Source organism: Pseudophryne corroboree, chromosome 5, assembly GCF_028390025.1.
Source record: "Pseudophryne corroboree isolate aPseCor3 chromosome 5, aPseCor3.hap2, whole genome shotgun sequence".
Lineage (NCBI taxonomy): Eukaryota > Metazoa > Chordata > Amphibia > Anura > Myobatrachidae > Pseudophryne > Pseudophryne corroboree.
In genome coordinates this window covers 323267370-323293537 of record NC_086448.1, presented here as the reverse complement: position 1 = coordinate 323293537, position 26168 = coordinate 323267370, and the positions used below count along the sequence as shown (strand labels likewise).

Here is a 26168-nt window from a genome sequence, read left to right as displayed (position 1 = left end):
GGCGGGATCTCATACAGATCCCCCTTGGCAGACGCAATGTCCTATATACTGTACTGTGTGTATGTACATGTATGTATGTATGTATGTATGTATGTATGTATATATATATATATATATATATATATATATATATATATATATATATATATATATATATATATATATATATATATTAGTCCATGGATGAGTCCGGCACTCAGCTTCCCCGCAGGGGTATGTGCTCCGGTGCCCTCCCAGGGGGGCGAACCCCAAAATATAACCAACAATATAGGCGGCACTCGGAGACTTGCACAAAATGGGTGAAAAAACAGCCAGGTGAGTTTATTCAGGTCAACGTTTCGGGGGACGTACCTCCTTCCTCAGGACACAACACACTAAGTGTGTTGTGTCCTGAGGAAGGGGGTACGTCCCCCGAAACGTTGACCTGAATAAACTCACCTGGCTGTTTTTTCACCCATTTTGTGCAAGTCTCCGAGTGCCGTCTATATTGTTGGATATATATATATATATATAAGTTGTTGTAAGAGGGCTTGTGTCTCGCCACAATCGCCCACATTTTCTTCCCTTTAAGAGAGAGGAAAACAAAACCTGCATATTCTGCAGCTGCAGTAGAGATTTGGAACTCTGGATTTTGTAGATTACCCAGATTCAGCAGGAACTCATCACTGAGAACAGGAGGAGTTTAAAACACCAATTCACCCAGAGTTCTGTGCGCTGATGACTGTTAGAGGCCAGTGAGTAAGGAACAGTTTGTAGTGCCAGGGACTGTGGACATTGGCCGTGCCAATAGAGCATGGCGTGTGTGGCTGCAAGCCACTGCAGCAGACTAACTTTTAAGTACAAGGGGGGCTATCCAATCACCAGCGGTACATTACCAAGGGTAATGATATCGCCCACCGCTATCCTTTTATCCCCAATAAGCCACAGCTTATCGGCGCTTGTGTCACCTGCATCGGGGCAATCCTGCTCCTGTACCTGCTTCCATGCTCCAGCTCCACCCCATCACATGATCCCCGCCCTGCATCTGATCCCGTGCTCCGGTTCCCCCGTCACATGATTCCCGCCTGGCCAGGGCACCCGGGGCAAAAGAAGAGGGGCAGATGTTGACCACTGGCTGAGTGCCGGCGTCCGGGCTACTGCAGTGACCGCGGGACACTGACAGGAGGGATCGCCACGGCTTATTGGGGATTTTGTTTCACCTGCCTACATTTTTTTTTTTTTTTTTTTGTTCTTTTAAGAATATATTTTGTAAATTGATAATCTTTCCTCTGCTGAATTGCTGTTCAATGCTGAACATGTCCAGTTTGCATTAACAGATGAGGATGTTGAGGGCGTCTTATTTGAAATTATAGAGTTTGAATAACTACTGGTTAAAAGTGCGCTTGACCTGTACCATTAAATATTACTTCTACAAACAGAGAAGTAGATGTATACTTTCACTGTAATTTTTTATCCGATTATTATTGAAGTAAGAAGATACTACTGTACGTGAGTTCAGGTTGAAAAACATTCCCACGATTGGGGGATAATCCTTTGTTTTGTAGTAAATGGCGTTAGTTTTGATTTACTTTTACTTGTAATCGAAGAGTTTTAAGCTGATTTGAAGAAAGCTAGTGCTGATATTGCAAACTTTCAGTAAAGTTTAAGAATTAAGTTACACAACTATAACACTGATAACTTCAAATGTGGTCCCCTCTCTTCCTGCCCAATGGGTTGCTGTGTTGGGTGATGGACAAGCCCTGGTAATTAGTACCTTCTCCCCCACTCCTCCATGGTACCACTGTCTGCAGCCAGTGGGATCCGGTCTATAGGTCGACAAGACTTAGGTCGACAGTGTCTAGGTCGACCACTATTGGTCGACATTAAGTAGGTTGGCAGGGACTCTAGGTCGACATGACAAAGGTCAACATGAGTTTCATATTTATTTTTTTCCTTTTTCATACTTTACAATCCACGTGGACTACAACTGGAAACGGTAAACTGTGCCAAGCGCAGCGGTAGTGGAGCGAGGCACCTTGCCGAAGCATTGCGAGCAATGCGAGGGGACACGTTGCACTAATTGGGGTTCACTCTATGAAGAAAATAACACAATTAAAAGAAAACAAAAAAAAAAACTAATGTCGACCTTTTGTCATGTCAGCCTACTTACTGTCAACCAATAGTGATCGACCTAGACACTGTCGCCCTAAGTCTATTCTATCTAACATACCACACCCGCAGCCTGTATCACTGTGGTAATGCTGCCTAGAGCGTTTATTTGACTCTGCAGACATATACCCTGTAGCCTGTGCTGACCCAAGGAGTGCTCAGGATGCTTTGGGCAGTGCTTTACAGTGCTGGCAATCCCCCTCCCTCTGTGGACATCATGGTATCAAACATTTAAGGAGTGGCCTTGCCACAGGGTGCACTGCTGCCCTGTTACGTCACTACCCTACTCACATTATCTAGATGTTTTATCATTTTGAAAAGAAAAAATATTATCTGCTTTATGTATGGTTTATATGAGCAAAATGATGAGGCTCATTTATGGTTGGGTGTAAGCTAATATAATGACATGTCTCTCAGAGCAGTGCGTTCTCTCGCCAGCCCCACGCATATAGGTAGTGTTTTCACAATCCTCCTGAAATAGTGTTTTAGATGCAGGTGAGTAGGGAAGTAGTCGGCATGTGGCACCAAGTGGGCATCTAGAGATCCATAATCATTAACCATGTGAGAGGGACCCTTAACAGAGCAGATAAATTGGCAAATAGTGGTAATCTAATGGGCCCTACACACTGGCGGATATGCCCCGAGGTGCCCGATGGCGATAGACGTCCCGGCGGCAGGGGGGGGGGGGGGGGGGGGGAGGAGGTGATGGGAGGAGTCCCTACCCCCCTGCCGAATAGCCCTGCATGCCGACCAAACAGCCCTGCATGCTAATATGGACAAGATTGTCCATATTGGCATGCATGTATAAGCGACCCGGTACCAACGATGAACGAGTGAGGGGCCGCGCATCGTTCATCGTTGGAGCATACACACTGCAAGATATGAATGAGATCGTTTATATCTTTGCATGTTATCGCTTAGTGTGTAGGGCCCATAAGAGTGGATACCTAAAACAGCTGATTGCATCAAAATGTGTCAGCAAGCAGCAAAAAAAAAAACAAAAAAAAAAAAACCAGAATACAGTGTAATTCTCACATTATATTACAGTATGTGTTGCAAATCTCAGTGTGCAGAGGGAAAAAAGATGTATTGTTACTCTGTAGAAAATTGTCATGTGACAGCCAGCAATTATATATGGCGATCAGGGGCATTTTAACAGAGGAGGGGGCCAGTGTGCAAACTTTAGGTGGGCCCCCTCTGACATAGTGCCAGAGTCTACTGCACATTTGCAGGTCTCCATAAACATGGCGCCCTCCATGTTCTGGAGACTAATCCCTACTGTGAATCACTACTGCACATGTGTGGCGGCCATTTTACCATGGTCGACATGGACTAATAGTCGACACATGAAAATGGTTGACACGGTACAGGGCAACACATGAAAAGGTCGACATGGATTTTTTTCACTGTTTGGTGTCATTTTTTCTGTAACATGACCAGGAGCCCGAATTAGTGTACCGTGTCCCCTTGCATATCTCGCTTCGCTGCGGTCAAGGTTACCGTTCCCAATCATAGTCAATGTGGATGGTAAAGTATGAAAAAGTTAAAAATCTTATTTTTAATGAAAAAAAAAACCTTGTCGAACTGTCCCGTGTGTCGACCATATGTCCATGTCGACCAATAGTGGTCGACCTTAACATGGTCGGCCATCCAAACGGATACCGTCTAGAAGTTGTCCATAGTAATCAGCTTCTAGCTATCGTTCTCTGACGTCCTAGTGGATGCTGGGTACTCCGTAAGGACCATGGGGTATAGACGGGCTCCGCAGGAGACTGGGCACTCTTAAAAGAAAGATTAGGTACTATATCTGGTGTGCACTAGCTCCTCCCTCTATGCCCCTCCTCCAGACCTCAGTTAGTATCTGTGCCCGGCCAGAGCTGGATGCACCCTAGGGGCTCTCCTGAGCTTCCTAGAAAAGAAAGTATTTGTTAGGTTTTTTATTTTCAGTGAGATCTGCTGGCAACAGACTCACTGCTACGTGGGACTGAGGGGAGAGAAGCGAACCTACCTGCTTGCAGCTAGCTTGGGCTTCTAAGGCTACTGGACACCATTAGCTCCAGAGGGATCGAACACAGGCCCAGTCCTCGGTCGTCCGGTCCCGGAGCCGCGCCGCCGTCCCCCTTGCAGAGCCAGAAGAACGAAGAGAATTTGAAAATCGGCGGCTGAAGACTCCGGTCTTCATTAAGGTAGCGCACAGCACTGCAGCTGTGCGCCATTGCTCCATTAGCACACCACACACTCCGGTCACTGATGGGTGCAGAGCGCTGGGGATGGGGGGCGCCCTGGGCAGCAATTAGATTACCATACTTGGCGAAAAGCACATAATACAGTCTGATAAACTGTATATGTGCATTAACCCCCGCCATTAAAGTACATAAAAGGACAGAAGCCCGCCGCTGAGGGGGCCGGGCCTTCTTCCTCAGCACACCGGCGCCATTTTCTCTTCACAGCTCAGCTGGAAGGAAGCTCCCCAGGCTCTCCCCTGCAGTATCCTGGTACACAAAGGGTAAAAAAGAGAGGGGGGGGCACATAAATTTAGGCGCAAAACTGTGTATATAAGCTGCTATAGGGGAAAAATCACTCCGTATAGTGTATAGCGCTGTGGTGTGTTCTGGCATACTCTCTCTCTCTCTCTCTCTCTCTCTCTCCAAAGGGCCTGGTGGGGGAACTGTCTTCAAATAGAGCATCCCCTGTGTGTGTGGTGTGTCGGTACGCGTGTGTCGACATGTCTGAGGTAAAAGGCTCCTCTAAGGAGGTGATAGAGCGGATAAGTGTGTGGGAGGGTGTCTCCGTCAACAACGCCGACACCTGTTTGGATATGTGTAAGTGCTGAGGTAAAATTATTGCACAAAAGGTTAGGGAACAGAAAGGAAATCTACCCTGGTCTGTCCCTATGTCACAGAGTCCTTCAGAGTCTCTCTATGCTCACTATCCAAAATAACAAAGTATCGACACAGAGTTTAACTCCACTATCGACTACGATAATGCAAAGTTACAGCCAAGAGGGCTAAAAGATATTCAATATAGGATTATTGGAATAAAAGATGATTTGCATATCACTGATAACTCATCTGTCCCTGACACGAGAGTACACATGTTAAGGGGAAGAATGCTGAGGTAAATTTCCCTCCTCTCATGAGGAAAAAGAGCGGGAATCTCCAGACAAGAGACGGCAGCTTCCCACAAGAGAATTCTCATGCTGTATCCTTTCCCCATTAGGGCCAGGATGTGTTGAGAATCTTCCCCTTGGGTGTCCTGTTTGCACTAGCTATTCTCAGGGATCCTGCAGATAGTGTGCACATTCTAGTATACTACCCAGACCGGCGATTGTGTCGGCATGGGTTTATAGCGGTGTGGCAGCGTGGACAGGTACCTTATCAGCAGAGATTGAGACCCTAGTATGCATATAAATATTTTAAGATGCTGTCTTAAGTGATAGATATATAATTATAAAGCATGCCCAAAGGGACATGAGTATACTGGGTCCTAGAGACAAAAGCTATGTCGATTTCTGCTTGACGTGTCCTGTAGAATATACATTGGACAGATGATGCCGACTTAAGAGGCATATGGAAGGCTGAGGATTGTGTGGAGAAAGGTTCTCGGGCCTGGTCTCCACAGTTATAGCTGGTAATTCTGATATTTTGCCTTATATTCCTGCACAGCCTAGGAAAGCACGACATTATTAAATGCAGCTTTTCGAATAAAGAAACAAGAAAGTCTGAGGTGCGTCCTTTCTTGTCAGAGCCGGGGGCAGAGGAAAGACGCTGTACAACACAGCTAGTCCCCAGGAACAGAAGTCCTCCCCGGCCTCTACAAAAATCCACCGCATGTCGCTGGGGCTCCACAGGCGGAGCTAGGCCCGGTGGGGACACGCCTTCGTAAGTTCAGCCACAAGTGGGTTCACTCCCTGTTAGATCCCTGGGCAATAGAAATTGTATCGCAGGGATACAGGCTGGACTGTGAGAAGATGCCCCCTCACCGAGGACCCGGCGGGCTTCCCCCCAAGAGAGGGAGCCAGTGTTAACTGCAATTCGTAAATTGTATCTTCAACAGGTGGTGGTCAAGAGTCCCCTCCTTCAACAAGAGGGTGTTATTATTCGGCCATGTTATAATCCCGAAACCAGACGGTTCGGTTAGACCCATATTGAATTAAAATCCCTGAACATATACCTGAAAAGGTTCAGGTTCAAGATGGAATCGCTAAGAGCGGTCATTGCAAGCCTGAAATGAATCGGGACATAAGGGATGCATACCTTCGTGTCCCCATTTATCCACCTCATCAGGCGTACCTCAGAATTGCGGTACGGGATTGACATTACCAATTTCACCAAGGTAATGGCGGATATAATGGTGCTCCTGCGGAAGCAAGGTGTCACTATTATCACATACTTGGATGATCTCCTCATAAAAGCGAGATCAAGAGAGCAGTTGCTGGACAGCGTATCACCTTCTCTGGAAGTGAAACGGCAACACGACTGGATTCGATATATTCCGAAGTCGCAGTTGGTTCCTACAGCTCATCTGCCTCGCCTAGGCATGTTCCTAGACACAGACCAGAAGAGGGTTTATCTCCCGATAGAGAGAGCTCAGGAGCTCATGACACTGGTCAGGAATCTATTGAAAACCAAAACAGGTGTCAGTGCATCACTGCACTCGAGTCCTGGGAAGGATGATGGCATCATACGAGGCCATCCCCTTCGGCTGGTTCCATGCAAGGACAATGGAACTTACTGGACAGGTGGTCCGGATCACATCTTCAGATGCATCGGTTAATCACCCTATCCCCCAGGGCCAGGGTGTCTCTCCTGTGGTGGCTGCGGAGTGCTCACCTTCTCGAGGGCCGCAGATTCGGCATTCAGGACTGGGTCCTGGTGACCACGGATGCAAGCCTCCGAGGGTGGGGGGCAGTTACACAGGGAAGAAAATTCCAAGGTTTGTGGTCAAGCCAACTGACTTGCCTTCACATCAATATCCTGGAGCTAAGGGCCATATACAACGCCCTAAGTCAAGCGGAGTTCCTGCTTCGCGACCAACCGGTTCTGATCCAATCAGACCGCAGGGGCTCATGTAAACCACCAGGGCGGCACAAGGAGCAGGGTGGCGAGGGTAGAAGCCACCAGAATTCTTCGCTGTGCGGAGAATCAAGTAAGCGCACTGTCAGCAGTGTTCATTCTGGGAGTGGATACGATCTCCACCCGGGAAAGTGGTGACTTCATCAGGAAGTCTTCACGCAGTTTTGCAAATTGATGGAAACTGCCTCAGGTGGACTACATGGCGTCCCACCTCAATAAAAAGATAAAAAAGGTTTTACGCTGGGTCAAGGGACTCTCAGGCGATAGCTGTGGTCGCACTAGTAACACCGTGGGTGTTCCAGTCGGTCTATATATTCCCTCCTCTTCCTCTCAGACCCAAGGGCTGAGAATTGTAATAAACGGAGGAGTGTGAACAATATTCTTTGCTCCGGATTGGCCAAGAAGGACTCGGTACCCGGAACTGCAAGAAATGCTCTCAGAGGACCCGTGGCCTCTGCCTCTCGGTCAGGACATGTTGCAACAGGGACCCTGTCTGATCCAAGACTTACCGCGGCTGCGTTGGACGGCATGGCGGTTGAACGCCGGATCCTAGCGGAAAAGGGCATTCCGGATGCAAGACTTTTTCACTGTATATGGCGAAAATAGGTTGCTTGGTGTGTGGCCGGGAAGGCCCTACAGAGGAATTCCAGGGGGGTCGATTCCTGCACTTCCTACAGTCAGGAGTGACTATGGGCCTAAAATTAGGATCCATAAAGGCCAAGATTTCGGCCCTATCCCTTTTTCTCTCAAAAAGAACTGGCTTCACTGCCTGAAGTTCGGACGTTGTTACAGGGGTGCTGCATATTCAGCCCCTTTTGTGCCTCCAGTGGCACCTTGGGATCTTAACGTGTGTTGGATTCCTAAAATCCCGCTGGTTTGAGCCACTTAAGACCGTGGAGCTAAAATATCTCACGTGGAAAGTGGTCATGCTTTTGGCCTTAGCTTGGACTAGGCGTGTGTCAGAATTGGCGGCTTTGTCATGTAAAAGCCCATATCTGATCTTCCATATGGAAAGGGCAGAATGGAGGACTCGTCCCCAATTTCTCCCTAAGGTGGTATCATCGTTTCATTTGAACCAACCTATTGTGGTGCCTGCGGCTACTAGGGACTTGGAGGATTCCAAGTTGCTGGACGTAGTCCGGGCCCTGAAACTTTGTTTCCAGGACGGCTAGAGTCAGAAAAACTGACTCACTATTTATCCTGCATGCACCCAACAAGCTGGGTGCTCCTGCTTCAAAGCAGACTATTGCTCGCTGGATCTGTAGCACGATTCAGCTTGCACATTCTGCGGCTGGACTGCCGCATCCTAAATCAGTAAAAGCCCATTCCACGAGGAAGGTGGGCTCTTCTTGGGCGGCTGCCCGAGGGGTCTCGGCTTTACAACTTGCCGAGCTGCTACTTGGTCGGGTTCAAACACTTTTGCAAAATTCTACAAGTTTGATACCCTGGCTGAGGAGGACCTTGAGTTTGCTCATTCGGTGCTGCAGAGTCATCCGCACTCTCCCGCCCGTTTGGGAGCTTTGGTATAATCCCCATGGTCCTTACGGAGTACCCAGCATCCACTAGGACGTCAGAGAAAATAAGAATTTACTCACCGGTAATTCGATTTCTCGTAGTCCGTAGTGGATGCTGGGAGCCCGTCCCAAGTGCGGACTCTTTGCAATACATGTATATAGTTATTGCTTAACTAAAGGGTTATTGTATGAGCCATCTGTTGAGAGAGGCTCAGTTATTGTTCATACTGTTAACTGGGTATAGTTATCACGAGTTGTACGGTGTGATTGGTGTGGCTGGTATGAGTCTTACCCTGGATTCCAAATCCTTTCCTAGTAATGTCAGCTCTTCCGGGCACAGTTTCCCTAACTGAGGTCTGGAGGAGGGGCATAGAGGGAGGAGCCAGTGCACACCAGATATAGTACCTAATCTTTCTTTTAAGAGTGCCCAGTCTCCTGCGGAGCCCGTCTATACCCCATGGTCCTTACGGAGTACCCAGCATTCACTACGGACTACGAGAAATAGAATTACCGGTGAGTAAAATCTTATTTTCATCTAGCACAGTCTCCTCCACTCAAAGGTTTCATACATCTCCCCCCATCTTTTCCTTCAAGTCACACGTGCGTGCGCTGGTTGGTGTGGTGCTTTTCACACGTGTGTGCGATGGACACACAAGCTGATCACTGTGAAAAACAAAAAATAATTCTACTCTCCTACCCAGGAATCGGTGATTGGGGCTCCGGTGTGGGCTGCCGGTCATCAGGGCTCTCTGCTGCTTCTGAGACATCCGGTGCAGTAAAGTGATGTTGCAAAGCGATAATTCCCGTTTTAGACACAGAGAAAATGCTATTCAATTAAATAGCTTTTCCTGCACCACACGGTACTTTCCCGACTATTATCTGCGAGGTAAACTACACGGCTAATTGAATATGTCCATTTATGTTGTTTGGTTGGGATGTTTTTTTTTTTTTTTTTTGCTGCACATATGGGTGACCACATTGAACAGCTCATTTTAAGACCAAGTGTAGATAGGTTCAATTTTGATAATATCTGTACATGTCACTGTATGTTATGCTGGAATCTCCATTATGATGTATTCAGTATAATTAACACGGTTCACTTTAGCAACCTGCACCTAATTATGCTGCTTTCAGATCGCAAATGCCGGATCCCACCCGGTAAGAGAAACGTATTCTTACCGGGTGGGATCCGGCATTTGCGCTCCTTTGCTGGCTTTCCGACCCGGCAATATACCGGGTCGGTTCCATAGCAGCGGGGGGCGCAGCAGCGCAGGGGCGGGGGTGCAGACGGCGCTGGGAGATGAGCTCATCTCCTGCGCCGCCTCTCCCTATGCTGTGAATAGGAGCCGTGTCGCATCGGAACGGCTCCCATTCACACTGCACCTGACCCGGTGTTCAACCCGGTAATAACCCTTCTTTTTTACCGGGTTGAATTACCAGGTCAGGCGACCCGCTAATTCAGCAAAGGAGCTTTCACATCACACACTGACCCGTTTCGACACGGCAATATGCCGTGTCGATACCAGGTTATTTGTGCGATGTGAAAGGGGTATTAGTGAGGAGGGCATATTTTAATTTTTAAGGAGCAAAATTTTATACGTGATATAGCCCCTTCAAAATTTAAAATATAATCTCCTCACTGATTAGGTGAACACAATGAATAATTTACAGTGACTGCATGCAGAGGGGTTTCCAGGAGGTGTGCAGGGGTAGTGACCTGAAGAAATAAAACTGCACCTATCAGAAAGGGACGCCAGTCAGATTATTGCAGGGCTGCCTAATATGTTGTTTTATTTCCACAACCAAAATTGCTGGTCATGGGTAATGGTGTGGAAACAGCGGAGCCTAGGCAGGGCAGGTGGGCGGGCAGTCATGGCCGACCACCCAGATGTAGCACATGACTTTTCTCAGCATATTGCTGCAGTACACTGCTCCTGCCTCCCTGGTAGTGCTGGTGCTGCAAGACTAGTACTGGTAGTGGTGAGAAGTCCTTTAAAAGACCATTTACTGCTGTGCATGTTCCAACGATAATGGCACATGCTGTTGATTCCATTATCTTTTGGTTTAGCAGTAAACCAGGTACACATAGAGGCGGTCGCATCATGAGATGCATACAATTCTGCTAATGGGCAAATGTACACAACTGTATAGGTACATTTCATTAGAGCAAAATATGCCCAACTCATTTCGGAAAGCTTCCGGGTGTACAGAATGATGATCACGTAAATATGTTGATTCACCCTCTGATTGCTACACACATTACCACAGCGTACATGTCCATACCTATAATAAAGATGACCGTTTTTTTGAAGGTTTGGCGTTTCTGCCAGTGTGACAAGTCTTGTTACTATGATCTGCTTTTCCATTTATTTTCAGATGACATTGATTTTGTTGTAAGGGCTGGTAGGCAGAAGATGGAAGGACGTATCTCCTGCATGTCTTGCATATATAATACAGTCCACGTGTGTACAAATCTGAAGGTCATTTTAATTTGTTTTAAGAATTTATCTTTTCAGAACGTCGTATGAACATTGTGTTATGAAAACATTTTATACGTTTCAAAAACTATATCTATTCTACTTATCAGAATCCCACATCCAGTTACTGAAATGCTGTGTTTGTGGAGAACCTAGGCCAGGCATTGAAATTGATAGAAATCTTTTCTGCAGTATTGGGCAATCCTGAAATAGATTTTTAAATACCTCCTTGTTCTTTCCATCTTTGTAGATGTCTTTATATGTATGTAAATATATTGCTGACATTTTGACTAATATATGCAATGTTTTTTTTTTTTTTGTTCTTTAAAAAACATGTTTGTAAGTTTAAAAATGAAGACCTTTATGTATTGACAATATTATAATGGCACAAATCTATTATTATGCTTGCTTTGTCAGAGATTTGTAATCTGCTTATTACGCAAAAGTGTATTTTTATTTTATTTTTTTATTTTTTGCTACGGCTGAGCCTGCATTACACATTTATTATAGCAGAGATGGACACAGATCGCTGCACATGCAGCCAGATCTACGTCCATCTTCTCACATGCTGGGGGGCCGGCCAGCATGTTTAGCGCTGCCTCACGAACGATGCATCCGCAGTGCATCAAACTTAAGGTTGACCCCTGGCAGCGCAGCAAGGTTGCACTGTCAGGTGGTCCACAGCCTTTTTTTTTTTTTTTTTTTTTTTTAAGCGGAGCGACTACGTGTAATGTCACGCAGCCATCCTGAAAAACGCTCCTTGCCCCACCCACAAAACACCGCTTTGCACCCCGTCAATCCGACGGCAGCCACTGTCAATCACCTCAGCCGCAAGGTGTAGGGACGCGCACTGCGGCCAGTGTACGTGCGCAGACCACTCGCCCGCTGCGTATAGCTGCTGCTGCATTCGGGACTGAATGGAATCAGTGTGATTTACCGACAATGGCATCCCGACCACCAGTATGCCGGCAGCGGGGCGAGCAAAAGAGTCCCCTTGTGGGCTCATTGCGTTTTTCCCACGCTATGGTTGTTGCGGACACCCACGAGTGGGAAATATGTGCTTTTTCTTGTCGTTTTTCTGAAGGTCTTCTGGTCTTCCATCAGCAATTACGTTTGTTGTTTTTGTTGTTGTTTTTTTCTATTTTTGTGGCACCATATAAATAATAATAATAATACTGAGGTTGAGAGAAATAATTATCCGTTGCCAGGGCTAGGTAAACTGTTCTGAATTAATTAGGACAAATTCCTAAGTAGTAACCATTAATATTTATTCATGTAATGTTGAGCAAATGCACAGTAGGTGTACTACCACACAAAAATGTGTGAGTCATGCATTATATCAAGTGAAGATGCTTTGCGTTGGCAAGGACTCGCCATAGGAGATCATTGTGTTTATCTTGGAGCTTTACAGGCTGGTTCTGCACCTGCTACAAGCTTCTTATATTAGCTACACTGAAACCTAACAATGAGCCGAGTACCAGACGGGACCTTAAAATTGAATTATTCAAGTAACAAGCAAAACGAGGGCAACCCCCAAAGTAATGTGTTTATGTAGAAATGGGATTATGATCACTGTCATTTGTTAGCCCACTTTCATTGTGTATTTGAAAGGCTGGATTTCAAAAGTTTCTTATGTTCTTAAATGGGGAACTCCTTACAACTTGACCAGTGATTGGGGAAAAAAAACTGCACAAAAAAGTTGGGTGCAAAGGAGAGATTTATACATAACATTTAATTAGTGAAGTAACTACGTACCAACTAATTTGTAACCTTTCTCTCTGAGCACGCACAAATGGAGAAAATAAGTAAAACGTGGAATAAACAATCTGTAGTTTATAATCCAGATGTTATCCAGTGTACCGTACATGGTAGAATTTAAATGAAGGGGCACTGTAAGACATCGCACATTGGTGTGGGCAGACAGGAATCAGCCTTGTCAGAGAAAAAGAGGATGTGAATTCTATCAGGGAAGTGTGGACATGTGATAACAAAACCTGTTTCATGCAGCAGCATTTGGTGTTGCTGCTGCTATAGTCACTGTGGGACATTATAGTTGCAGATGAGGAGTAGTGACATACATTTGGTCATCTTATGTACTGTAGCTTTTCACATATTTAATTTTCTTGTACATAAAATCTATGTGTAAATATTCATGTGTGATTGTCACATGCTAATGATGATCTTGGGAGAATATACTGTATCGAGAGAGAAAAAAAGTTTTTTGCTTTGGTCTTTCTCTTGTGTTACAACAACAGATAGTTCTACTCGGGTGGTCTTCAGTGTGCCGACTGTCGGGATCTCTGCGCACAGTATACTGGCGCCGGAATCCCGACCGCCGGCATACTGACACTTTATCTCCATTGTGGGGATCCACGACCCCCTGGAGGGAGAATAAAAAGTGCCCGCAGCGTGGTGAGCCCGCAAGGGGCTCATTTGCGCTCGCCATGCTGTCGGTATGCCGGCGGTCGGGCTCCCAGCGCCGGTATGCTGGTCGCCAGGAGCCCGGCCGCCGGCATACCATACTACAGCCTTCTACTCTTGGTGCATTCAGTCAGCAGAACCACTAATTTCATAAAGACCAGGTTTTCTTTTATCTAATATTCTAATTTTACATCCAAGGATACTTTTGTTTAGACTCAGATCTAACTTCTGGTACCACACATAGTAGTTTTATTGTCCATATTATAGTTTTGTTTTTATGCGCGATCATCTGCATGTGGGATATACTGTTGTTATCGGTTTCATTTACACTTATGTCATACTGGTAGGTTAATTGGCTTTGATTGACATTACTACATAGCAGCAATTCAGTTGTTTTGGGTGTCTAATTTTCCCATCTGTTAAGACAGCCAAACAATTGTCACAATTCAATTGATGTTTGGCCACAAATGTATATCATTGCACCCAGACAGGGTTTAGTCGTATAAAATGGCTAAACCAGTCTAAAGCTCTGCTTTGGGTATCCAAACTAACGTTCGGATGCCAAAAGTGCCAACTTAGCGCACATCTGTTCGCGCACCTCAGGAGGCTGTGAGAAGAAATGTCCTCCCTGCCACCGGCCGTTTTAAATGCTGCAACAATTGCTCTGGTTTGTGCACCCTAGTGATGGCCACGGGGTAAAACAATTGAAAAGGCCCCTATATATTTGATTGTAAACTCCACGGTGCAGGAACTGAAGCAAATTATTTAAAATAATTCTTGGTAAAACACTGTCTAATATGTAGTTGCTATATACAGTAAGTAACTGCAAAGAAATAAAATTGCCATTATAGTTTGCAAATGGTAAATGGCTATCCAAAATGTTTACTTTCTAATGTGTGGAGATGATCAAATACAGGAACTGATGTGAAGAACAAGCAGGAAAGTCTGGGGTATTTTTTGTAATGTGTTGTGCAACAAAAAATGTTTTAAGTTCCTTTAGAATGGGAGGAAGTAAACTTGTGTTTGAATTTGCAAATCAGTGTTTAATGACCGTATACAGCATGCTCTTTTTATACTGTATATTAGCATACCTCCAGTAGCGGATCTTGCCACGGGCCAGCAGGACTTTTGCCCGCGGCGCCGCCTTCCGGAGGGCGCAGGGCGCCATCTGGAGGGTGCCGCACCAGGGCAAGATCCGCTGCTGCTGTGCCCCCCGCTGCCCGTTGCCCCCCGCTGCCGCTGTGAAGAGAAACTAGGGGGGGGGGTGTCTTGAGACAGTTGCCCTGGGTTGGTGGTTCAAATTATTTACAGTCAATGTAATAGACAAAACCAGTGCTTGTGGCTTCCGAAGAATATGTGAACAGACAGAAGTGCATCCTGTCCCTCAACACATAAGGATGATGTAGATGTGCACCGGAAATTTTTCGGGTTTTGGTTTTGGGTTCGGTTCCGTGGCCGTGTTTTGGGTTCGAACGCGTTTTGGCAAAACCTCACCGAATTTTTTTTGTCGGATTCGGGTGTGTTTTGGATTCGGGTGTTTTTTTCAAAAAACCCTAAAAAACAGCTTAAATCATAGAATTTGGGGGTCATTTTGATCCCAAAGTATTATTAACCTCAATAACCATAATTTCCACTCATTTTCAGTCTATTCTGAACACCTCACACCTCACAATATTATTTTTAGTCCTAAAATTTGCACCGAGGTCGCTGGATGACTAAGCTCAGCGACCCAAGTGGCCGACACAAACACCTGGCCCATCTAGGAGTGGCACTGCAGTGTCACGCAGGATGGCCCTTCCAAAAAACACTCCCCAAACAGCACATGACGCAAAGAAAAATGAAAGAAAAAAGAGGTGCAAGATGGAATTGTCCTTGGGCCCTCCCACCCACCCTTATGTTGTATAAACAGGACATGCACACTTTAACCAACCCATCATTTCAGTGACAGGGTCTGCCACACGACTGTGACTGAAATGACGGGTTGGTTTGGACCCCCACCAAAAAAGAAGCAATTAATCTCTCCTTGCACAAACTGGCTCTACAGAGGCAAGATGTCCACCTCATTATCATCCTCCGATTCATCACCGTGTACATCCCCCTCCTCACAGATTATCAATTCGTCCCCACTGGAATCCACCATCACAGCTCCCTGTGTACTTTGTGGAGGCAATTGCTGCTGGTGAATGTTTCCATGGAGGAATTGATTATAATTCATTTTAATGAACATCATCTTCTCCACATTTTCTGGAAGTAACCTCGTACGCCGATTGCTGACAAGGTGAGCGGCGGCACTAAACACTCTTTCGGAGTACACACTTGTGGGAGGGCAACTTAGGTAGAATAAAGCCAGTTTGTGCAAGGGCCTCCAAATTGCCTCTTTTTCCTGCCAGTATACGTACGGACTGTCTGACGTGCCTACTTGGATGCGGTCACTCATATAATCCTCCACCATTCTTTCAATGGTGAGAGAATCCTATGCAGTGACAGTAGACGACATGTCCGTAATCGTTGTGAGGTCCTTCTGTCCGGACCAGATGTCGGCATCAGCAGTCGCTCCAGACTGCCCTGCATCACCGCCAGCGGGTGGGCTCGGAATTCTGAGCCTTTTCCTCGCACCCCCAGTTGCGGGAGAATGTGAAGGAGGAGATGTTGACAGGTCGCGTTCCGCTTGACTTGACAATTTTCTCACCAGCAGTTCTTTGAACCCCTGCAAACTTGTGTCTGCCGGAAAGAGAGATCCAAGGTAGGTTTTAAATCTAGGATCGAGCACGGTGGCCAAAATGTAGTGCTCTGATTTCAACAGATTGACCACCCATGAATCCTGGTTAAGCGAATTAAGGGCTCCATCCACAAGTCCCACATGCCTAGCGGAATCGCTCAGTGTTAGCTCCTCCTTCAATGTCTCCAGCTTCTTCTGCAAAAGCCTGATGAGGGGAATGACCTGACTCAGGCTGGCAGTGTCTGAACTGACTTCACGTGTGGCAAGTTCAAAAGGTTGCAGAACCTTGCACAACGTTGAAATCATTCTCCACTGCGCTTGAGACAGGTGCATTCCACCTCCTATATCGTGGTCAGTTGTATAGGCTTGAATGGCCTTTTGCTGCTCCTCCAACCTCTGAAGCATATAGAGGGTTGAATTCCACCTCGTTACCACTTCTTGCTTCAGATGATGGCAGGGCAGGTTCAGGCGTTTTTGGTGTTGCTCCAGTCTTCTGTACGTGGTGCCTGTACGCCGAAAGTGTCCCGCAATTCTTCTGGCCACCGACAGCATCTCTTGCACGCCCCTGTCGTTTTTTAAATAATTCTGCACCACCAAATTCAAGGTATGTGCAAAACATGGGACGTGCTGGAATTTGCCCAGATTTAATGCACACACAATATTGCTGGCGTTGTCCGATGCCACAAATCCACAGGAGAGTCCAATTGGGGTAAGCCATTCTGCGATGATCTTCCTCAGTTGCTGTAAGAGGTTTTCAGCTGTGTGCGTATTCTGGAAACCGGTGATACAAAGCGTAGCCTGCCTAGGAAAGAGTTGGCGTTTGCGAGATGCTGCTACTGGTGCCGCCGCTGCTGTTCTTGCGGCGGGAGTCAATACATCTACCCAGTGGGCTGTCACAGTCATATAGTCCTGAGTTTGCCCTGCTCCACTTGTCCACATGTCCGTGGTTAAGTGGACATTGGGTACAACTGCATTTTTTAGGACACTGGTGAGTCTTTTTCTGAGGTCTGTGTACATTTTCGGTATCGCCTGCCTAGAGAAATGGAACCTAAATGGTATTTGGTACCGGGGACACAGTACCTCAAACAAGTCTATAGTTGGCTCTGCAGTAATGATGGATACCGGAACCATGTTTCTCACCGCCCAGGATGCCAAGGCCTCAGTTATCCGCTTTGCAGCAGGATGACTGCTGTGATATTTCATCTTCCTCGCAAAGGACTGTTGGACAGTCAATTGCTTGGTGGAAGTAGTAAAAGTCGTCTTACGACTTCCCCTCTGGGATGACCATCGACTCCCAGCAGCAACAACAGCAGCGCCAGCAGCAGTAGGCGTTACACGCAAGGATGCATCGGAGGAATCCCAGGCAGGAGAGGACTCGTCAGAATTGCCAGTGACATGGCCTGCAGGACTATTGGCATTCCTGGGGAAGGAGGAAATTGACACTGAGGGAGTTGGTGGGGTGGTTTGCGTGAGCTTGGTTACAAGAGGAAGGGATTTACTGGTCAGTGGACTGCTTCCGCTGTCGCCCAAAGTTTTTGAACTTGTCACTGACTTATGATGAATGCGCTGCAGGTGACGTATAAGGGAGGATGTTCCGAGGTGGTTAACGTCCTTACCCCTACTTATTACAGCTTGACAAAGGCAACACACGGCTTGACACCTGTTGTCCGCATTTCTGTTGAAATACTTCCACACCGAAGAGCTGATTTTTTTGGTATTTTCAACAGGCATGTCAATGGCCATATTCCTCCCACGGACAACAGGTGTCTCCCCGGGTGCCTGATTTAAACAAACCACCTCACCATCAGAATCCTCCTTGTCAATTTCCTCCCCAGCGCCAGCAACACCCATATCCTCCTCATCCTGGTGTACTTCAACACTGACATCTTCAATCTGACTATCAGGAACTGGACTGCGGGTGCTCCTTCCAGCACTTGCAGGGGGCGTGCAAATGGTGGAAGGCGCATGCTCTTCACGTCCGGTGTTGGGAAGGTCAGGCATCGCAACCGACACAATTGGACTCTCCTTGTGGATTTGTGATTTCGAAGAACGCACAGTTCTTTGCTGTGCTTTTGCCAGCTTAAGTCTTTTCATTTTTCTAGCGAGAGGCTGAGTGCTTCCATCCTCATGTGAAGCTGAACCACTAGCCATGAACATAGGCCAGGGCCTCAGCCGTTCCTTGCCACTCCGTGTGGTAAATGGCATATTGGCAAGTTTACGCTTCTCCTCCGACGATTTTATTTTAGATTTTTGAGTCCTTTTTTTACCGATATTTTGTGTTTTGGATTTTACATGCTCTGTACTATGACATTGGGCATCGGCCTTGGCAGACGACGTTGATGGAATTTCATTGTCTCGGCCATGACTAGTGGCAGCAGCTTCAGCACGAGGTGGAAGTGGATCTTGATCTTTCCCTATTTTTGGAACCTCAACATTTTTGTTCTCCATATTTTAATAGGCACAACTAAAAGGCACCTCAGGTAAACAATGGAGATGGATGGATACTAGTATACTTATGGATGACGAGTGACTGACGACACAGAGGTAGCTACAGCCGTGGACTACCGTACTGCGTCTGCTAGTATAGAGATGATAATGATATATATATATATATATATATATATATATATATATTTTTTATATCACTACTGCAGGTATATATAATATAATGACAGACCTGCTGGACACTGTCAGCAGACTCCTAAACTACTAGTATGAAGAAGATAGAAAAAAAAACCCCACCACAGGTAGGTATACAATTATGGACGAGCACTGATGACACAGAGGTAGCTACAGCCGTGGACTACCGTACTGTGTCTGCTAGTATAGAGATGATAATGATATAAAAAATATATATATATCACTACTGCAGGTATATATAATATAATGACGGACCTGCTGGACACTGTCAGCAGACTCCTAAACTACTAGTATGAAGAAGATAGAAAAAAAAAACCCACCACAGGTAGGTAGGTAGGTAGGTATACAATTATGGACGAGCACTGACGACACAGAGATAGCCACAGCCGTGGACTACCGTACTGCGTCTGCTAATATAGAGATGATAAAGATGATAGAGATGAACAAAAAAAATATAACACTACTGCAGGTAAATATTTATATAATATAATGAATGACGGACCTGCTGGACACTGTCAGCAGAATGCGTTTATAGAATAAAAAAAAAAAACACCACAGGAGTGTTTAACTTTTTCAGGCAGACAATATACTGGTGGTCACTGGTCAGTCACACTGGCAGCAAAAGTGTGCACTGTACTCCTGCTATAACTGCACCCCAGTCTCCCCCACAATTCAGCTGTGTGAGCAGTGAGCACTCAGCACAGTCAGATATACATAGATGATATTATATCATGCAGCACACTGAGGCTGAGCACAGATATGGTATGTGACTGTGTATCGTTTTTTTTCAGGCAGAGAGCGGATTATATTAAATAATAAATAAAACTGGTGGTGGTCACTAGTAACTATCAGCAAAACTCTGCACTCTGAGTACTCCTAATGCTCCCCAAAATTACTAAGTTAGTAGTAAATCAACTCAAGTGTCTCTATCTATTCTAACGGAGAGGACGCCAGCCACGTCCTCTCCCTATCAATCTCAATGCACGTGTGAAAATGGCGGCGACGTGCGGCTCCTTATATAGAATCCGAGTCTCGCGATAGAATACGAGCCTCTCGAGAATCCGACAGCGGGATGATGACGTTCGGGCGCGCTCGGGTTAACCGAGCAAGGCGGGAAGATCCGAGTCTGCCTCGGACCCGTGTAAAAAGGCTGAAGTTCGGGGGGGTTCGGATTCCGAGGAACCGAACCCGCTCATCTCTAGATGTAACGATGTGAGGATGACATATAAACACAATTTATTTAAAAAAATTTTTCCCTGAATTCTCAATAAGAAACCTTTGGCCTAGGAAAACCATGAAAAAAGTTCTAGGGCATCGTGAATCCAAAAAGGTTTGGGAACCATTGCGACCTCGACACAATATTTCAGGAACAAGTGGGATTCTGTCATGTCACTGTTGGAAACCAAAGTGAATGACATAATCAACGGTTTGTTTATTATACATTCATTACCCTAATTAGCAGTGTTTTGCAGCCACAAGGATGCTTAATCTCAGACGTTAAAAATAAAAACTGAAAGTATTAGATACGATACATGTTCATGGCAAAATATGTGCCTGGTGAATGGTTTCTTAGGTGACAGAAGTAACTACAACATCTAAAATAATTGCATTCATTTGAGTAGGTTCGGCCAGCTGCACTGAATGCAGGCTACACCCTGTGTTATCTACAATGATATTGGGCTATTTGTTATGATTATTGGGCATAAAGCAATCTGATATAATGATTATCAGACTTTAGTAAATGCAGTCTGAAGATGACTGCACATCTCCTCTACTGGCCTGTGTGATGCTGCGGGAGATCCAGGTGCCTGGACCAAACACAATTTCAAATTTCAGGCCAAATAGCCAGTTGTGTTAGCAAATTGGATCCTGTTACTCTGCACTTTGGCCAAATGGCAAGTTTATATATCATGCATGGACACTGACGGCCAAACAGCTCAAACCTCTATTGCAGGCTTCAGTTACATATTCCATAATCCCCAATTATGTGTGCTAGGTAGACCAGGTTCCTCCACAGCCTCCTGAGCCTGTTTCCTATGTCCAGCCCCCCAAATACACAATGAAGTACTTTACCACGGGTGGTCTTTAGGTTGCCGGCTGTCGGGATCCCGGCGCACAGTATACCGGCGCCAGAATCCCGACAGCCGACATACCGACACTTTCTCCCTCTTGGGGGTTCACAACCCCCCTGGAGGGAGAATAAATAGCGTGCGCTCGCCACGCTGTCGGTATGCCGGCGGTCGGGCTTCCGGCGCCGGTATGCTGGTCGCCAGGAGCCCGGCCGCCGGCATACCCTACTACATCCCTTTACCACTGCTGGGAAAGGTGACATGAGTTAGGCAATGTCACAACGGAAAATAAAAATTCTGACTCGGTAATACCCCAAATCTGCTTATGTTTTAATGTAGAAAATTCTTCTGATCTTATTCTGCCTTCTTTCTCCTTGGTATATATTTATTTTGTTAGTCTTCTTCCAATACATTTTTAATACTGTATTGTCAGGTAATTGACAAATTCACTATTTTTTTTTTTTTTTTTTTTTTAATGCACCGTTAACTGCCCATCTACTTACGCTGCTTTCAGACATGTGACTTGGGAATTTCCTGTGTTTAGCAAGCCGGCAAATTCCCTGGTCGTGGACCTGGGACTTAGGGGGATATTTACTAAGCAGTGGTAAGAGCGGAGAAGTGAGCCAGTGGAGAAGTTGCTCCATCAACCAATCAGTAGCTCTGTATAATTTTATAGTATGCAAATTATAGATGGTACTTCAGTGCTGATTGGTTGCCATGGGCAATCTCTCCACTGGCTCACTTATCCGCTCTTATTGCTGCTTAGTAAATGTCCCCCTTAGTCCCGTGTTGTTTCCTTTTACACCTTCAGAATTCCCGGGTAGATGTGTACATGTGCAAAAACACAGGATATAGCTGCATGTGTGAAAGGGGGATTACTTTTTTTTTTAAAGACACCACAGAATAAAATTTACATATGATTGCAATAGTGATGTTAACGCCTACCTGAATCTGGTCATACTTACCGTCTTCCTGGCTGCTCTCCACGGGGGCCACGCCCCCTGCTCCGCAATGCCGATATTACCGGCATTATACTGCAAGGGGCGTGGCTATGATGACGTTATTCCACAAGAATCGCGTCATCGACTGCCCGGACCGCCCACTTTACTCACTAACTGGGTGGTTGGACAGGGGGACCTGAAAAATCGGGAGACTTGCCTGCACTCCCGGGAATCCAGGAATGTCACCGGATTTTCGGGAGCCTCACGGCCATTCTGGAAGAGTAGGCAAGTATTAATCTGGATATTGAAAAAATCTGATATAATAAAGTAAATAAACAAAATTAGAATCCCAAGGTGTTGTACGCACTAGGGGGGTCATTCCGACCCGATCGCTCGCTGCAGTTTGTCGCAGTGCAGCGATCGGGTCGGAACTGCGCATGCGCCAGCGCCTCAGTGCGCCGGCGCATGGCAGCTTTCGTTACCTAGCGATCGCCTCTGAGACAGAGGCGGTCGCTAGGTGGGAGGGGGCTGAACGGCGGCGTCAAGCCGCCGTTTATGGGGGAGCGGTCCGGCCAACGCAGGCGTGGCCGGACCGTTGGGGGGGCGGGCCGCGGCGGCTGCGTGACGTCTCACGCAGCCACTTCGGCCAGTAGGAGCGATGAGCAACTCCCGGCCAGCCGCATGAGCTGCGCTGGCCGGGAGTTACTCCTCAAATACAAAGGCGCGATTCTTTTGTATTTGTGGGGGGGGGGGGGGGGGGTGTCACTGACATGCAGGGCGGACTAGCCTTGTCCTGGGCATTCCCCCGCATGTCTGAGTTAACGATCGTAGCTGTGCTAAATTTAGCACAGCTACGACCAACTTGGAATGACCCCCTAGGTAAAATAGGCGTTTTACACCTAATCTTAATTAATCTTAATCGCTGTGTCCACTGCATGCTGGATCCAGCTAGTCTTCCTCATTGAGTTACCTGCATTCACTAGAGAATCCATGAAACAGGTGCCCCCCCCCCCCCCCCAACATGCTGTGAGCAGGTAAAACGTTACCTCGTGTGAATGAGTCCTAAAGCTAATGTTTCTACAGAATTTCAGTTTTGTACATTGCTTACTGTGCTGGTTTGCTCTATTTTTGCTAACATTTATATTGTATGTGAGGTAAAGGGCCAAACTACTCTGTAACATGCCCGACTGTAGCAGTATGATCTGTTTTTAAAAGTAGAGAAGGAGCAGGGAATTAAAACACAAGTTAGGAAACACATGTTTCCTGAATGGGTGATTTTTACTTGCGTTTCCTATAACTTAATTCAAGACAATACAGGGCACCAACGTGTAACGTGCTGCTTATCTACCCAACATGCAACAGGATTTCCTGAACATCGCATGCCCTATTGATTCAGCTCTTCTGTTTTAAGCTGCCTGTTTAAGCGCACAATGGGCTGGCTTTTGGCTGAGTTTAAAGTAAAAATACAGGGTGTGGCGTGTGTTTTCTGAACATCAGATTGTCACATTGTGAAGCAAATGACAGGAGTATAATTGCAGCTCTGGGCATAACTATGGTGAAATATAAAGAATTATGGGTTTTATATTGAAGTATAGATTAAAGAGTCGGCAGACTACAGAGATAACAGGACACAGCTGCACATTATGCCTTTTATCATTTACTATAAAAAGGACTGAATTCTTTTTTTTTTTTTTTTTGTGTATCGTAATATATACTTTGTTTTTTTGGGTGAATGGGACACATGACTTAACTAATGTAAGGCCTAAGAGTCCCATTACCAGGAGAATGTTTTCTATGTTCTACTAGCATTAAAGGAATAGTAAACCTGATATTCTTATGGCTTTATGCAAAATAAATATCCAGCAACCTGTACCTATTCACAACTGAAATAATGAGGTGACATAAAAAAAATCCAGTTTCAACTTTAAATTTAGAGAAGACACAAGGCCCGATTCAGACCTGATCGCTGCTGTGCGTTTTTGCACAGCGGGCAATTATCAAACTACTGCGCATGCGTATGCACCACAATGGGCACGCACGTCGCCTAACAGCGACAGGATTGTGCGAAATTTTCGATTGCACAGCTGTTTGACAGGAAGAGGGGATTGACAGGAAGAGGATGTTTGTGGGTGGTAACTGGCCGTTCTCAGAGAGTGTCTGGAAAAACGCAGGCGTTCCCAAGCGTTTTCAGGGCGGGTGTGTGAGGTCGGCTCCGGCCCCGAATCAGCCTGTTTTCTTTGCACTGGAGCAGTAAGTATTGAGCTACACACAGACTGCACAGAACGGGAAAAACATTCAGTGCTGAGTGTGATGTGAACGGTTTTGCAGCCCTCCGTGTACTGAGGGGAATTTTTGCATAGCGTACACATGCGATCGCACACTTGCACGGGGCGAATTTTCACTCCCCCTGGGAGGCGACTATCTGATCGCAGGATAGTATAATTTGCTGCACAGTGATCAGGTTTGAATTGTCATCTTTACGTTCTCGTTTCAGGTCCTTTTAAATTGTCTGTGTGCATTTTAAACCTTGTTTCCCTTTTAAAGAATCTGCAATTCCACATAAAGTCACAAAGTGCCTTTAACATGAAAAGCAGGTATTATTGTATGTACCCATGTTCCCTAAATAAACTGTTCTAAACTTAATACTCTAATAGTACTATTCTACATTTGTAAATTAATAATTTTAATTGTTTACAATATCCAGAACTCATTTGGTCATAGATTTTGAATTGTGTTTAGAAATCTATTAATTATTACATTTTTATAGAAAATTAATTTTAATACATGTCAAAAAAAATGGCCCACATTTTCCCCCCAGAATTTTCTTGAATGCTCGTGTAATTGGTCTATTGCCTCACCTTTGTATGTTATATTATCATAAATGGCCTATATTGGGGGGATTTAAATGTTCACGCGCCCCTATCTCCCTTCTTAAGTGATGGAAGATAGAGGAACGATATTCAAATGGCCCCCGTTATCACGCTGATCGCGCCCAGTACAGTCAGATTTAGGCCCACAAAGAACCTAAACCCTACTAAACTAATGGGCGCGATCGTGAAGAGACCTGTTTGGGTGCCCAAATGGGTCTCTTTTTGCGCATTTCAGCTTGCTACCTCCATGGATAGCGAGCTGAAATGAACTTGTCGTGCCTGACGGCAATAACATTAGAATACTGCCGGCGGGCGCGATAGGGGGCAGGAGGTGGAGACGGACATTTTAATCTGGCCCATAGTCACAGGTTCTTTTTTTAGAATGAATTCAGGCTTTTTTGGGAGGTGCATTCATTTATAGGATTGTAGCTTGTGCACACAGGGACCATTTAAAGCAATTTATTAAATATATCCAAAAAGTATAACTGAAAAATAAGTATTTTGAGTTCTAACTGTTCAGAAGCCACAGATTTGTTTGGTAATTGTAAACTGTATTACAAGCTGATGTACAAGCAATATACAGTTAGTGTTAAAGCTAAATATTTGCACAATTTGTATACATCCTACTTCCAATGTATTTATAGATGTTGCATGTTTACATGTAGGCATGGCTGTGTTGGCACCATGGGTCCCATTCCAGGGCTACTTATTTTTCAGATTTTGTATAAATATTGAAGTCTTATTTTAATAAATATTTAAAATACAGACAATGTTGTAAATGTGAGCTACTGACCGATCTTAATCTAGGTAGTCTTGGGATCTAACCAGTGGCATGACTGCAAGGGTTCCTCAAACTTTAGTACTCACTGGGGGGAATTCAAATGTTTGAAAAGTCGTTTGGGTTTTTTCCTGTCTATTAGATAGGAAAAACAGACACCCAACTGACTTTTCACACAATTGAATATCCCCCACTGAGCCTGACGGACAAACTACTGTACATAGGGGCTAATTCAGACCTGATCGCTGCTGTGCGTGTTCGCACAGCAGCGATCAGGTCTGGAGTGCACCAGTGCCGCAGTGCGCCGGCGCATGGCAGACAGCTGTCTTAGCCCTGTGATCGCCTCTGCCTGATTGACAGGCAGAGGCGGTCGCTGGGCAGGAGGGGGTGGGCCAGCAGCATTTGGCCGCTCTTTAGGGGGCGCGGTCTGGGCAAAGCAGGTGTGCCCGGACCATTGGGGGGGCCGCGGCAGCTGCGTGACGTCACACGCAGCCGCTGAGACCCGGGCAGTGACGA

At 45.8% G+C, this 26168-nt stretch overlaps 1 protein-coding gene across 3 annotated transcripts in view; it reads left to right on the top strand.

Moving 5' to 3' along the window:
* The window catches only part of ELMO1 (engulfment and cell motility 1), a 910002-nt gene that overhangs the window by 34149 nt on the left and 849685 nt on the right, over positions 1-26168 (top strand). Inside the window, exon 2 of one of the 3 annotated variants that reach the window (XM_063922512.1) lies at positions 11114-11217. The exons of the other annotated variants lie outside the window; for them this stretch is intronic. The gene's annotated coding sequence lies outside the window, so the exon portion shown is untranslated. The remainder of the gene's footprint in view (positions 1-11113; positions 11218-26168) is intronic. 3 annotated transcript variants of the gene reach the window in all.